Genomic DNA, 15,895 nt, shown 5'->3' with positions numbered 1-15,895 from the left:
ATGGAGTGCAAAGGACGTAAGATTTCCTATAAACTGTTTATAATGAAAAATTTCAAACCTACCCCAAACGGGAAAGAATAATACAATGAATCCCTATTGTATTATTTGCCTAGATGAAATAATTATCTGATTTTATCATATTTGTTTCATCTATCCTCTTTTCTTTCTTTTTTCTTGATATTTTCCTTTGCCAGAACATTTAAAACAAACTCAGACATAATACCGTTTCACCTTCCTCTTCACTGTGCATTTACAAGGAACCTGGACATTTCTCACTATCCACAATGTCGTTACCAACCTACCAGAATCAGTAAGAACTCTAATTTTTTACTGTTAACTCTCATTATTAAGTTTAATTTCCACATTTTCCTAGTTATCTTTTTACTGATTCCTTTCTTCCTTTGAATCAGAATCCCAGCAAGGAAGGAAGAAACCATAAAACATTGTGGCTCTGCAAAACTGAATCCAAAATTTTTGAGCATAATAAACAATAAAATAGGTTAGTTGGCTAACTAGGTATTGGAGACAGTATTTGGAAAAGGGAAAGTAATTACTAAGAAAGATGGGAAGAGATCCAGGAACTTTTTTCCTTCCAGATTTTTATTCTGAATAATTTCAAACCTTTAGAAATGTTAGAAGAATAGTACAAATGAACACCTGTATATCCTTTACCTAGATTCATCAATTGTCACTATTTTGCCACACCCTAAACGCTTCAGCATCCATCTCATAAGAATAAGTTGTTCTGCTACATAAACACGTGTAGGTATGGTGCTCAAGACACTTAATATTACGATAACACTTTTATCTAATATACAGTCCATATTACACTTCTTGAACTTTCCTATTAATGTTCTTTATAGTTTTTATTCCCTAGATCCAATGTTCAGTCAAGAATCCCGCTTTGCCTGTGTTGATTTAGTTTCCTCCAGAACAGTTCCCTAGCCTTTTCTTTGTCTTTACAACATACAAATATTTTTGAAGACCCTAAGCCATTTTTCCCCCAAAATGCCCCTCAATTTTGAATTTATCTTGATTTCTTATGACTAGATTCAAATTAAATATTTTGTCAGGGGTACTACACAAATGCTGTATCCCCTCAGTGGATCACATCAGGAGGTACTGACGTGAATTTGTTCCATTATTGGTGAGATTAAGTTTGATTATTTGGTTAAGGTGATGTCTTCCAGATTTTTCCATAGCCTATCCTGTTCACCAACAATCATTTGCTTAGTACTTTTAGCATTCATAGATTATTCTTGCCATAATAAATCATCACTATGGTGGTTGTAAAATGGTAGTGTTCTGTCTTTTCTTTTCCATTCGTTAGTGGACATTCTGCTGTATCAGGAGCATTCTGGTGCCATGTTACAGGATTTGGGGAAACTCGCATAGTCTAGTATTTCCTGAGGACTCACTGGTGGTTTTGTGAGTGGTGATTTGGATCCTGTGGGAGTACAGTGAATGTGTGCTTCTACACTCAGTTGTAGAAACAGCAGAGGAGGAGACGCAGCATGCTTCCTCTGTTGCTGAGGAGGTTTTGTTTAGGCCAGGCACTCTCAGTGGGTGCTCACCAGTGTCCAGGCTCAGCTGGCATAAAGCATTCCCTTTCATCTCCACACTGGCTGCAGGGGTTCTGATCCCATAGCTGATAAACAGGCATAGACGTAGATCCCACAGAAATTGGTTTGTTTTGTGTTTAAATTGAAAGAAGGTGGACTTTGGGCATTTCACTCCCTCTTCATTTAGGGTTTTGTTTTCTGACACTTAGGAAGTTTATGTAGGAAAGATTCAAAGCAAATAAGCAGATGTCGCGTTTGCACTGGGGTTTGGGAAGTTGTATTCAGGGCCCACCGGGCTCCTGCTAATTCCAGTCTCATTCTGAGTTTCTAACTCTGCTCTAATCCCTGCCACGAGGAATAACGGGAAGGCTGTGTTAAATTCCATGCTTACTAAACAGGAGTGGGGTCCCAGCTTTGTCCCCTCTCTCTGAAGTTCCTTCCTTTCACTTAAAACATTTCTATTACTCTTTGAAGACACAGCTCAAATATCATCTGCCCTGGTAAGTCTTTCCTTACTCCCCACAATGCCCCCAACCTAGCCCACTGACGTTGAACCTTCTATGACCGCACCTTCCCACACAGCACACCTACTTCGTTTTATTTACTTATCCGTCTTCCCAGTAGACCGTGAGCCCATTAACAGCGTGGATTGAATCTTTTCATCTCTGTATCCTTAGCACCCAGTACAAAGTCTGGGACAAACTCGTGCCTATTAAGAATTTTTGGGGGTCCCGCCCGGTGGCGTAGAGGTTAAGTGCGCGCGCTCTGCTGTGCCGGCCCAGGGTTCGCAGGTTGGGATCCCGGGCGTGCACTGACGCCGCTTGTCAAGCCATGCTGTGGCGGTGTCCCATATAAAGTAGAGGAAGATGGGCATGGATGTTAGCCCAGGGCCAATCTTCCTCAGCAAAAAAAAAAAAGGAGGAGGGTTGGCGTCAGATGTTGGCTCAGGGCTGATCTTCCTCACAAAACAAAAAGAATTTTTGCAAGTGTAGTCTGACCGTGTCGTTATACATATGAGAAAACTTAGGCCCCAGGAGGGTAAGGGACTTACCAAATATAATGGAGCCAGTAAATGGAGAACCATGACTAAGACCAAAGTCTCTCATCTCCCAGTCTTATCTGCTTACCTGCCATTAATAGATGTTTTACCAGTATTTATCTTGGATTGAAAAGCCCAGAGATCTATCTTTTCATAAACTACCACTACAGTTACAATCATCATCACCATCACCATCACCACCTCCACCATCACAACCTCCACAATCACCACCTCCACCATCACCACCACCAATAACATTACCATCAGTACCTCTGCCGGCACCACCACCACCACCACCATCACCATCATCACTACCTCCACCACCAGCACCATCACCACCATCAATACCTTTACCATCACCACCACCAGCACCACCCTCACTGCCTTCACCACCAGCACCATCACCACCATCAATACCTTCACCATCACCACCACCAGCACCATCACCATCAGCACCACCATCACTGCCTTCACCACCAGCACCATCACCACCATCAATACTTTCACCATCACCACCACCAGCACCATCACCACCATCACTACCTCCACCACCAGCACCATCACCACCATCAATACCTTCACCATCACCACCATCACTGCCTTCACCATCACCACCACCACCACCACCCCACCATCATCACCACCACCATCATCACCACCACCACCATCACCACCACCACCACCACTATCACCACTACCGCCTCCACCAACATGATTTAGGGTCATTTATTTTGTGTCAGGTACTGTTCTAGGTGCTTAAAATGTATTATTTACATTCCTTAGAATAATCTTGTGAGGTAGGTAATATTACCTCATTTTACATATGAAGAAATGGAAGCATAGAGATTTTAGAGATTTCAAGTCAATGGTGCAAGTCACTCTACTTACCCGTAGGCAGCAAGGCTGAACCTGGAAGAGGATTCCACATAGGGTTGTGTAGTAGAAAGAGCATGGGCTTCAGCATCAAAATGATCCTGAGTTTGAATTCCTTCCCCCCCATTTATTAACTCAGTGATCTCGTGCAACTTAGTCAACCTTCCTGAGCCCTAGCTTCCTCATTCGGGTATAGGAATGATACTGTAAATTTCCTCAACAATCTTTTGTTTTAAGTTCCTGTCTGTAAGTTCTCTAACATCTGGATTATCTCTGGATCTGATTCTTTCTTGACAATAGGTCATTTTTTTCTTTCTTTTTTTGTATGTCTTGCAATTTTTTATTGACTGCTAGACACTATGTGTAGAATTGTAGAAACTGGGGTAAATAGTCCTTACACCTGGATGTGGACATGCCTCCTCTCCTATCTGGCTCTTAGTCTGGGAGTTTGAGGCCTTCTGGTTAGTGGTTGAGCTGGGTTGAGTCCGCTGTTGCTGTCATCACCTTCAGGGTACCACAGGCTTTAAATTCCTCCAGCAATAGACTGCTGTTCCCTGTGTGCAGTGTGGGCCTGGCACGCCAGAGGATTTTACTCAGTGTTACCGCTCCACCCTCAGCGTTTAATAGTCCCTACTCAGCTGTGTCACTGAGGGCCCCTCCCATGCTCTTGCTCCTTCCCTCATGGTGATGGTGCTTGTTACTTGGTGCCAGGCTCATGGGGGAGGCAGCGGGGGGTCTCTGTTGTCCTGGTCCAGTCTCAGGCTTAGACAGGTCCTGTGCTGCTGAGCCTGGGGAGTGGGCGTGGGGCTTACTCAGTGTTCCTATACTTCCTCCCCATGGCAGCCAAACTCTTACCTGGAATCTGGGTTGATCTTGGGAAGGAGCGCGTTTTCTGCCCTGACCCCAGTGGTAGCATGCCTAAGAGTGGTTTCCTCTCCAGGAGCAGAGGGGTTTTGCTTCTACCCAGTCCTCCAGCAGAGGGTTTTCCAACCTCTTCCCCATAGGCAGATGCCTTTTGCTTTTATCTCCATCCTTGAAGCAATGGAGTTTAGCCTTGGCCATGGGGCTGAGAGAGTTCGCTGCCCCACTCCTAGTGGCTTTAAGACTTTTGCTTTGTCTGAAAGAACGGCCTAGGGAAGTAGATGGGGCTCGCGCCTGTCCCTCAGCTGCAGCTCGTCACCTCCTGCATACCTATGCCAGCAGGAGGACTTTCTCCAGTCACCTGCCGTGCCCCAGTCTGTCCCATGAGCACACAGTGGAGGCTTGCAAGCCAATGCAAAATCTTGCTGTTTCCAGGCCTTCCAGGTATTCCACACGGACATGCTAGTCCATGTTTGGCCTTTAAGAGCTCGTGAACCTTTACAGTGATTTCTTCTTACCTGCTTCGTGCTTCAAAGGGGAAACAGCTTGTGTCCCTTGTCTCTCCTCAGAGGGATGGCGCTCTTTGTAACTGATTGCTTTGTAGGCTCAGCTGTCTGGTGGGCCCAAGAGAAACGATGGTGTCTATTATCTGGCTAGTTCTCCTTGCTGGGGGGAGGGAGGCTGTTTTGCAGATTCCTACTTCCTGATTCCCCATTGAACAATTTTAATGTCAGGTGAGTGTGGGTCTCCTGATAAGAATTTCCCCAGCAGCACAGCTTTTATGATTTCCAGTTTGGGTTTTATTCAAGTATCAAGAATTTGTGGCGTAAACTCAGTGCTGATTTTTTTTTCCAGATTTTTACTAGTTTTCTCTCTGAGCTTTTAAAGTTGCCTCCCCTACACTGAATTCAACAGCTCTTTTTCTTTTTAAAACAACTCCTCTTTACTGAATTTTTAAAAACATCCAACTTAGAATATATATGAACAGCGACATTTGCTTTTTGTAGTCATGTTTTATCTGTTTACATAATATTTAACTAAATTATGTAATTGCATCAACAAGGACAACTAGCATAAAGTGGTTTGGGACAAACTCTTGGAGGGCATGCAGCCCAGCTGGCATGGGCGGAAGGGATGGACACATGACCACAATAAAGCTGGTTCTGCTGTGTTAACAAAACACTAGAAGAGCATATTCTGACTGGACCAAACACTCGTTGGGACAAAACTGTACTTTTCTAGATCTTGAATATTTAATAATTTCTTTTCTCATGATTATTTATCAGGCAGCATTTAAATTTTTGCAGATTTCAGCCTCATTTCTTTCTAGGTTTTTTTTTGTTTTTTTAGTGACAAATACTACTTGCTGAAATACTGTAAAAATGGCTCCAGGTTACATATCTTACACAAGATGCTGTAAAATCTTGTTTACATTTACAGAAACTAGAATTTTTAACTTGATAGTGCTAAGAACTATGTCTCTTTTTATGTTTTTTTTTGGGGGGTAGAAGAGTATGTCAATAAAAGTACTTTGTTTAAAAAAATTTTAAATATTCTTCTAAAAATTCAAGTGATCTCAAAGGATACACAGGGAAGAAAAGTCCCTGTTCACTCTGCTCCTAGCCCCACTCTCTGTCCTTGGTTCAGGGGAGGCCTCTGTCAATAGCTGAACCTTCTGTCACATGGCAGAACCAAGTGGGGTTTAGTTGATTCACGTTCTCACAGGAATGTATGTGAGATCTTATGGACCTCGGTGCAGACGGAAAAATGTGGTTTACACTGCGTTCCTTTCAAAGATCCTCAAGGCAAACCTTCCCCAGTGAACAGCAGAGACAAAGGCTGTAGATGGAAGTACGCTTTCCAGGAATGTCCGAAACGAAACAAATACCCTGGGACTCCACAGATATTTTGGCTGTGTTCCCTGGCCTCCCTCCACCTCGCCCTCCGATTCACCAGTGGTGGCAACACAGCTGCCAGGCCTGTCCCAGGTCCAGAGGCCCCTTCCCAGCCCCCTCCCATCATTAGGGAGGCCACTGGGCCCTGAGCCCTTATGTGACGTGCAGCTTTGTCAAGGACTCTCAGCTCCAGGAGACCTCAGAAGTCTCCCTTTGCCTGTGCAACCTGAGCGCCAGCTTCCTCTAAAGGAATTCCAAATGACTTAAGGGCAGGCCTCCCCACTAACAGGCTGGCTGTGCGCTGTATAAAGGCAAAATACAATCCATGGCACGGATCGGTGTGAACACACGGCCGGGAGAAAGCTACAAGGGTCAGACTGGCCCCAGATGTTTTCATAAGAAAAGCTTCCCGTGCGGCGTTTTTTCCCAGCGAGCAGTTGGTGCCATCATTGATTCTAGCACAAGCTGCCGTGAGTCAGTCCTTCGGGGAGAAGCTGCTCCCGTCAATGAAAGGAGAACCGCACAGTCACGTGTGGACAGCTGTAATGAAGGAGAAAAGCACACCAAGGCTGCTCGGATTGTATTTTAAATAAAGGAAAGGGGGCTCACCCTCCAGATGCGGCATATACTTGGAGGCAGGAGGAATTCATTTGACAAGTTCTAATAAACCTGGCTTGGCATCTAAGTGTCTAATGTGTCAAGCCCCTTATTACAAACCAAACCAAAGCGTTCAGTCGTGTTGACGGAAGATTTGAACGGTATAATGAAGTGCTCCGTGAAACTGACATGCATATCACTCAAGTACTAAATTCAGACAGACTCATCACAGCCACTCCAGAAGGAAATGTGCTTAACTCCAGGACTTTGGTGAACTCCAGGACCCGAGGCAGCTGCATTGTCTGGGTCCCCAAATTCTCTTCTTTGTGCTCAGCCTCACTCACTCCAGCCACCAGAAAATGTGAGCCGAGGAGTAGGCGGATGGTGTTCATCCCAATGACAAAGGACAATGAACACGTTTGACCAAACTGGCTGCTAGAAGGTGGGCTTGCTAAGTACTTTCTTCAGAGAAGCGACGCTTAACCTTGCAAGTGACAAACTAACTTAATTCTGTCATTTTCAATGGAAATCTTTTCAAAAGGCGTTTATTTGCCTGCCTTTTAGTTCAGTGCACACCAACTTTTGGGGGTGGTTAAAGGCTATCATTCAAGATCAGTTGTCCTCAGAGACTGTGTGTGGTCCCCTGCCCATGCACTAACCAGGCCCTGATTGCAGCCCTTTGCTTGGTAGGAGTCTCAGGTTGTCAGGAGTTGCCATTAAGATGGTGAGTCTACCTGCTCTGTTACAGGGCTGCTCAGATGTGTTCTGTTCCAACACACTTACAGGGCATAACCATTCCATGGGTAACATAGCTGGCTTGGGCAGGGTCATGGTTAGCCTTCCGTGCTAGGCTGTTGTACCCAGTGATTTAATGTAACACTAATCTTGGTGTTGCTGTGAAAGTATTTGTAAATGTGGTTAACACTTACAGTAAGTTGACTTTATGTGAAGGAGATTACCCTCAATAGTGTAAGTGGGCCTCATCTAATCGGCTGAAAGGTCATAAGAGCAATTGAGATGTCCACAGGAAGAATGAATTCTGCTTCAAGACTGTAACATGAACTCCTGCCTGAGTTTCCAGCCTTCCCTAAAGATTTCAAACTGGCTAGGCCCTACAATTCCTTAAAATCAATCAATCTCTCTCTCTCTCTCTCTCTCATCTCTTATTGGTTCTGTTTCTTTGGAGAACCTGACTGACACAGGCAGTATTCCCAAAGTTTGGGGACTAGGATGAGGAGGAGTGTGTAGTTGAGGGAAAGCCTCGTCCTCTCCCCATTCCAATCACTGAACAATCAAATAAGCCAGGTCCCTCTGTATCTTGAGGCAGAGTCTAGGATCACTGAGTGCTTTCTCTAAAGTACCCACACTGTGTGTAGATGGTGTGACTTTGTGAGCTGATGACGTCATTTTCATCTACTCTAAGCTTGTGGTTTGGAGATGGGGTGGTAGGCACAATGTACCTTTAAATAAGTGAGGAGCTTTCTTTTACCATAGATGCTGTCTTAACTCACCTCCCTTCTAGCCAGAGGACTCGTACTCAAAACTGGACCTTGGCTTCAGATCGAATGATGGGCATTTATATGCCCTAAGATAAAATGTCTAAGGCATGATTCCCTACTTTTTCTTTTTCAACTAACCCTTCACCTATCACAACTGATCATGTCCACTTGGCTGATTTAATATAGATTTAAACATTTTCATGCAATAAGTTGGCTCCTTAAACACTTTTTTCTTGATAAAAGGTAAACTGACCATAAATTTCTGAATTTATTTGAATTAATGAGATATTTTCCTGTCAAGAGAAGAAACAAATTTTTGTTTTAGAAATCTGAATCAGGAAGTTCTAAAGCATGAAAACAAACCCCAGCAAGCCTGGACTGAGGAGGGAAGATGAGACTCCACTGCAGTGAAGTACCTCTGTCTGTCCTCTAAGATCCCTTCCGTATAGGAGTGCTGGAGAGAGTGCTTGGGACCACATGCAAACCACAGAAACGTTTACATTTTCATCAACTAACTTTGCATCTTGATTTAAACCTGCTTTCTTCTCCGGAAAGACCAGCCTGTACCTGGAAGCTGGTGCTCCCAACCCATCTCACCAGCCATTTTGTGCACATAACTCTTGGAGATGGTGCCAAGACCTTAAGCCAATTTAGTCTTAACCCCTATCTGATGCACTTTTCCCAGAATAACACTGTTACCTGAGAGTATTTAATGTTTTGGCAGTAGAGACATGCTTGAATCTGTGATTTAAACTGGTGATGAACATGCGTTTTGTAGATTAGGAAAGTTCAGTTGGTGATAAAGCTTTTGAAAGGCTTATGGACACTTGAGTCAGGCTTGTGGATGACTACCCACGCTTTGTAGACCCGTGCCTGAGAAGCAGGCAGGAAGAGGGTTTTATCTGAGCTATACTGCATTGCATTTTGTGGTGATTTTTCTGGGTTCAAATGCCTTTTCATGTATTTTCTTTTATGAATACAGAAATTTCAATCTTTTAACGGCGATGCCTTTTAAAATCTCAGTTTACGTTAGTGCCAACCCATTGGCTTCACCAAGTCTCGGTCTGCTGTGTTAGGTGTATGTATACCCTCTCCTGAGAAAAATGAGTTAACATTGTTTGGTCTAAGCTGGCAGGAGAGGACATATGCAGCAGGAAAATGTTGAGGGTCTTAACTGGCCAAGGCTTGTTTAGTCAGGGTAAGTGACACCATTTGTGGCAACAAACAAGACCAAATTTCAGTGAAAAATGCTTATGTCTCATGGCTCAGTCCAGTTTAGAAGTGATGGAGTGGAGAGGGCTGGGGACTCCGGCTCCTCTATCTAATGGTTCCACCATCCCCTTGGGCTTCAGATTTCACCACTGGATCCTGCATATTTGACTGGGAGATGGGTAAAGAGGGCCAGCTTGCAGGGTCTGGTGGGAGGTTTTAGAGGCCGGGCCTGGAAGTGGTGTGCATGCACATCTGCCCTCATTCCAGTGGCCAGATCTCAAGTCATGTGGTCCCATCTAACTGCAGGGGGACTGGGGAATCGAGCAGTGGGCCAAGGAGAATGAGGGGACACATGGGTTCGGCTGAGCACTCACGTTCTGTGCCACAAGCTGAAGGACTGGAAAGGGCAGAATGTTGAAGGGTGTGCGGTACCAGAGTGGAGGTGAAAGAGGCTAACAGTTTCCTGTTAGTATATCATGTACCAAGCACTGCCCTAGACCCTTTCCTTGGGGCAGGATGCCTCTCGCTCTTCCACACCCCGAGTAAGGCCAGCACATCCAGGAAGCTGACACTTTTTGAACTGTCCAGGTTTGTGCTTTATCTGGACTTGTCCGACGCTCCACTTGGTTTGCCTACCTGCCTCTTGTCCCCTCAGGGATTTGGTCTAGACAGAGGGAAGTTGTCAAATTTATTCTTAAGTGCCTACGGAAAGTCTTTTGTGCCCGGAAAGGAACAACTAGAGCTGTGTTTTAATTAATATTTAATTTACTAAAGTTATACATTTACAGACCTAGTTTTTGTAAGCCTCTAGATTGAACTTGAATATCATTTTATTCTATTTACACAGCTAATACTTTTGGTAAAAATGTGAGTAGTCTCTTTCACTTTTATCACAGTTGATTTATGCACAAATGAACAGATTAAGTCATTCTTAGTACAGAGACCCCCATACCACGTGAGTTTAAGGCTGCGCCACTGAAAGTCAGAGAGGGACACTTAATACTATTTATGCTCTTAATTAATCACATTTCCAAGTAAACACTTTAAGTGCCTGAGAGGGCTGACTGTGTGTCTGTGTGTTTAATTTTTATTAATAAGAGTTCTGAGTACAAATAACAAATTTAACTTGACATTTAGAAAAAAAATGATTCACTCTCTCAAGTTTGTTCATAAAAGAGAACCTATTCTGTACATTTTAATCTCCAATTTTAGTATTTAACACCATAATGCTTCTAAGTCTATAACTTAAATTTAGGTTTAATTTTAATAATTCTGTCTTGTTGCATCTGGTTAAAGAGACTAGAAAACATCAAGTAGAAAAAAAGCAAGAGACTAATTAAAATGACTTGAATATAAAACTTTATTAAAAGACTTTTTTAAAAGTCTTTAAAACAAAACACCTAAAATTAGAATACTTTTGGCAGAAGAAGTTAGCAGCTATGAACAAAATTAACATTTACATAATATTTTATCAAGAACTGCATTACAATAATATTATTTTACATATATTAGAATAATTTGCAACATACTAAATGCTTATTTATATCAGACATAAAAATCTCTTTATAAAAATCTTTTTAACATAGTTTAGCACTTTTGGGAGATTCTATTCCCGCTAAATGACAGGAACACAATTTAGAAGATGATAGGTGTTATATCTTTTAATTAGAGACCCACCAGGTAGGTCTTGTCACATAGCTATTGTCAGCAAAATCTTCCCAAGAGCAGTTAAGTTTGTTGCAAATCTGATAAATCCACCGCCAACCACACAGGACTTAAGTTCTCTATCCATTTTACAAGAGAACATCTCAAGAGTGGAATTTCACTTTGCCCAACTTGGGCCAGAGCCTACATATGTGTGAAAAGAAGCCAGTTAGGAGACAGAAATATCTTAGTCAAAGATGAGTTTTGCCCAAGATAGGGAAGATGACATGTGCAGTGATGGATTGTAATTAGTCTTTGGGTGGTGAACATTATATCATCTACACAGTAATCAAAATATATTGCTGTATACCTGAAATTTATATAATGTTATAAACCAATGTTACCACAATAAAAAAAAAGATAGGGAAGATGGATACGTTGTATGTGGATCCTGCACAAGGCACTTTTCTTAGTTTGTCTTGCTTGTGTGGTTTCAGACATTAAAACTCCCAGAGATATTACACACACACATACAGAGCAAAAAACAAACAAAACAAAGTCAACCTACTTTCTAACTTGATGGTGTAACACAGGGGGACAGAATTAGCCCTTGCTGCTCCATATCTTAGTTTCCATCATCACATGACATTTAAAGTAAGTCCCAGATGAGAAGACATTGGAAAACCTAGGAGTTGAACGAAGAGAGTCTGACAGTCACTATCATTCCAGAAAGACCCACAGAGCCCCTCCAGGAGATCAGGTACTGAGAAACAATCCTTTATCATGAAAATAACTTCCTCATCCACCAGCTTAAATGTTTCCCTCCCACTGCTATATCTTCAGAGCACGGAACTGGTATAGTGGAAGATGAATTGTCGCATGAGAACAGTGGCCAGACAGTGCCTCAAGTTCAGGGCAGGGAGAACTCACTGGCCTCTTGGAGTTGTCTGGCCCGGTACTAAGTGCCTGTCAGGCCCCATCTCAGCAGACCCCCCCTCAGCTCAGGAAGGACAAGGCGGTCACTATGATCCACACTGAGGTCTCATGGAAGGCAGAATAACACTGTGGTTACCCACATGCTAAGGGCTCCCTTGCTTACCAGGCGGTGTGAGGAACTAGTCACAGAATTCAGGGATCCCATCTCATCTATGGAGGGGAAGCAACACTTGTTTTTTTGGTTGAGTGATGTTGTGTTTATGCAACATCAATACTACCAACAGTTCTGGAGCCCCGGAACTTGCTGGGGACACAGGCGATCTAGAGGTTGAGATAGTTCCCACTGGAAGCCTTTTATGAGCTGGCCAGGACAGACAAAGACAAATACAAACACAGAGGATTGCAGTGCAGCAGAGTGAGTGCAACACTTGTGAACCACCAAGCAGTGGCGGGCGCGGGTGGGGGATGCGGGTGCAGAAGTGGGACCCCAGTTCTTCCACATGCTTTCTGAGATGGACCATAATCGATTCAAAGTTCTCACCAGCAACGAACATGTTACACTGAGAAAGAATTTGCTAGTGTGGGGTCCCTTGAGTTCCCGAATGAGGTGTGAGCAGCAGAGTTAATGCCGGGGCTTTACAAATCAAGATGCTTGGGCTGTGTACCCCAGGCACTTCTGATGTTCATTTACCCTGATTAAGAGCCATTTAATTAGAGATGCACAGGGAAGCCAGAGGAAAAATGGGTGTTGTGGCCTTGAGCACGAAGGGTGCTCATTGTGTTCTCGTGACAGGGTATAGTGGGAGGGAGGGGGGATAAAGAAATGGACAGAGGCCTTGGTGCTTTGGGTGAAGCGGCATCGTTCCAGGGTGGCATGGGCAGGATGACCTGCAACCTGTGCTGTCCAGTACAGAAGCCACAAGCTGCACATCGAGCACTTGAATTGTAGCCTTTCCACACTGAGATGCACTGAAGTGCACCTGCACCAGATCTTGAACACTTAGTATGAAAATAAGACTGTAACATAGCCTATTAATATTTTTATAGTGATTACATATTGAAATGATAATATTTTGTGTATATCTGGAGAAAGGAAAACATATCACTAAAATTAATTTAATTTTAAATGAATTAATATAATTACCTGTTTCTTTTCACTTTCTTAACGTGGCTACCAGGAAATGTGAAATCACTTACGTGGCTCTCAATATGCGCTGCTCTAAACCACAGGAAGGGAGAAGATCCCTGCTCCAAAGCCTTGGATGGCTTTTCAGCAAGGATCAGCCTTGGGTCAGATGCCAGTGAGTAGTGTCATTAGATGTAGCTGGGACTGTTTCTGGGACACCCAGGACCACCAGGATCCCAGAAGAACTTGGGAGGGGCTGAGGGTCCTGCCGGGAGAGTCTGTTTGACACTGGAGGAAGGTTTCACTGAGGCTGCCATCGGCACGGTTCATGTTCTCCCATATCTGCTCCCCTCCACAAAGCTCTGCTGGAGAAACACCTGTTACATGTGTCATTGACGGAACCCTGTTAAAATGTAGTGAGAAAGATGTGATAAAATCCCACATCTGTCAACCTCATGGACACAAACTTTGCAAAATTCTAATTTTCTCTTAAATGTTATCATTGGCAACAAGTCCTGTCAGTTGCTTTCTGAAGTTGCAGCCTTCACTTCCTTCATTTTAGAGAAAATGTCTACTAGATACCCAAGTCTGAATAACCATGGTTTGTCTCTTTCTTTCAAGTAAAAATGCTGTTCCACGAAAACGTAGCTAGTTTAGCCCACAACTCAAAACAGTTACCAAGTGCTGATTATGGAGAGAGCCGCCATACTTCGGTGTGCAGAGACGTGCTTATGTGTACTTCGGTTTTCTTACACAGAATAATGAAAAGATGTTTACTCACAGGTTGAGATTTAAGGGAAGAATGATTTTTAATGCTTCAAGAATATTCTTAAGTGCAACTGGCTTTTTATTTTCCACGAGTTCATGGCAGTGAAGAATATAGTAAATGTTAGTCACTGCTTTAGTTCATGCTAGATCACCGGCAGTCTTAGCCATCATCACTTTGCACTCCTAGTGCAGAGGTCTTTCAACCTTGCGGGCACCCTGAACATATCTTGGGGATTCCAAGGGGTTCACAGACCACACTTGGAGACCCAATGGCTGAGGCCAGTGAGGATCCATCTTTATGGGGCTAGGCTCACCGCTTACCCAGTCCTGTGAACTGAGAAGGGAGGAAGGGGCACTTCCCCCAAAGAAATTCAAAGGGTTTTGTTTGGATTTGTTTGTTTTGGTTTTTAATGACAAGAAAAGTAATGAATACTGCCTGGCCAAAGTAACAGCCTTCCATACTATATTTATCACGCACACTGCTCTATAACCTACATTTTCTAAATTCCTTCAGAGAGTAGTAATGACGTTGTGTACCGCGTGCTGCTGTGTGCCAGGCCCTGTACTATTTTCTTTATGTATATTGTCTCACTTAACCCTAAGCAGTCCTCCGAGGGTGGAGACTTACATCATGCCCTTTTGCAGATGAGGATGCTCGTGGCAGTTAACTCTTCACCCAACCTTAGAGACCCAGAAAGTGGCAGAGCCTGGCCTCCAACCCAACTCTTAACTAAATCAAGATCCCAAATTTCAACATATTATGAACATCACCTGAGCCATTAAATATATTTTAATAAATGGATGATTTTCAATCTTTTTTCTTTTAAGTCAACGGTGGACCCTTTCATCCAATGAAATCTTAAACAGAAGCTAATCTGTAAAACAGATCAAAGTAAAGCGACTGGTTCTAGGGGGAGGAGACCTGTGGGGCTGGGCAGCCTCAGGTTCTCCCCCGTCCTTGGGTCACCCTCGTGGAACCTTGGAGGAACTACTATGGTTCCCAGTACCCTAGGATTAGGTGAGGGGTTCCAAACCTACCAGTTTGAACCTCCCTGTTCCTGCAGTATACTCTTTAAAGATCTGCTCTGTGTGGGAGGGTGGAGGTGAGTCATTTTCCAGAAAGCCCTGTAGGGAGAGAAGTGGCTTGCTTTGCTTTCTGACCTATAAATCTGAACTTCTTTCCTTTCAAAGAGGATTCACCCTGGGTCTCCTTGTCCACTAGTAGTTCACTTTAGAAGCAATCGATGCAGGATGCCATCCTAGAACTTCAGAAGCTTGTCTCTGGGGCGAGAGACAGTGTGCAGTGTGGGAAGGACCCCGCACCAGGGGAGGGAAGATGTGGGCCCTGGTCTGACCTCCTCACGAATCACTGACTGTATACGAGTCACTCTCCTGTCTGGGCATCAGTTGTGCTGTACTATTACTAGAATGGTGGATCAGAGCGAGAGGTGGCTCCTAACCTGTGTGAGAATTTGAAAACACCCAAAATGAACAAACACGGAGAAATCCGATTTTGCATGGCATTTCAGGGTTTTTCATGCACTGCTTGGGGGTGGGAAGGGAGGGATGTCTCATGTTAAGAACTCTTGGATTAGGTTAATTGTAAGATTCTTTTCATTTGTGAAAAATTATGTATGTGGAATTATTAATGAATTTCATTTGTGGTTCCAAATAATTATCAATTTCAATGTAATATTTTATCAGTAATTATTAATGAGGTGTATGTGGTTTGCTGGTAAATATTAAAGTGTATTGTGAGAAACTAAAAACTCTTAAAAATGGCAACCCTCTAATTCTGCCACTGGCAAAATAGTAAGTCAAAAATATTTGTCCTCCATTCTTTGCTTCTGGCTAGAGCCTCATTAGCTCAATTATTTACCTAC

The 15,895-nt window shown here is 43.4% G+C and overlaps 1 protein-coding gene across 3 annotated transcripts in view; it reads left to right on the top strand.

Annotated features, from left to right (window-relative positions):
* PROM1 (prominin 1) overlaps positions 1 to 15,895 on the top strand; it is a 103,437-nt gene that overhangs the window by 27,281 nt on the left and 60,261 nt on the right. The window lies entirely within an intron of this gene.

This window comes from Diceros bicornis, chromosome 8 (genome assembly GCF_020826845.1).
Source record: "Diceros bicornis minor isolate mBicDic1 chromosome 8, mDicBic1.mat.cur, whole genome shotgun sequence".
Classification (NCBI taxonomy): Eukaryota; Metazoa; Chordata; class Mammalia; order Perissodactyla; family Rhinocerotidae; genus Diceros; species Diceros bicornis.
This window is presented reverse-complemented; position numbering and strand designations above follow the sequence as displayed.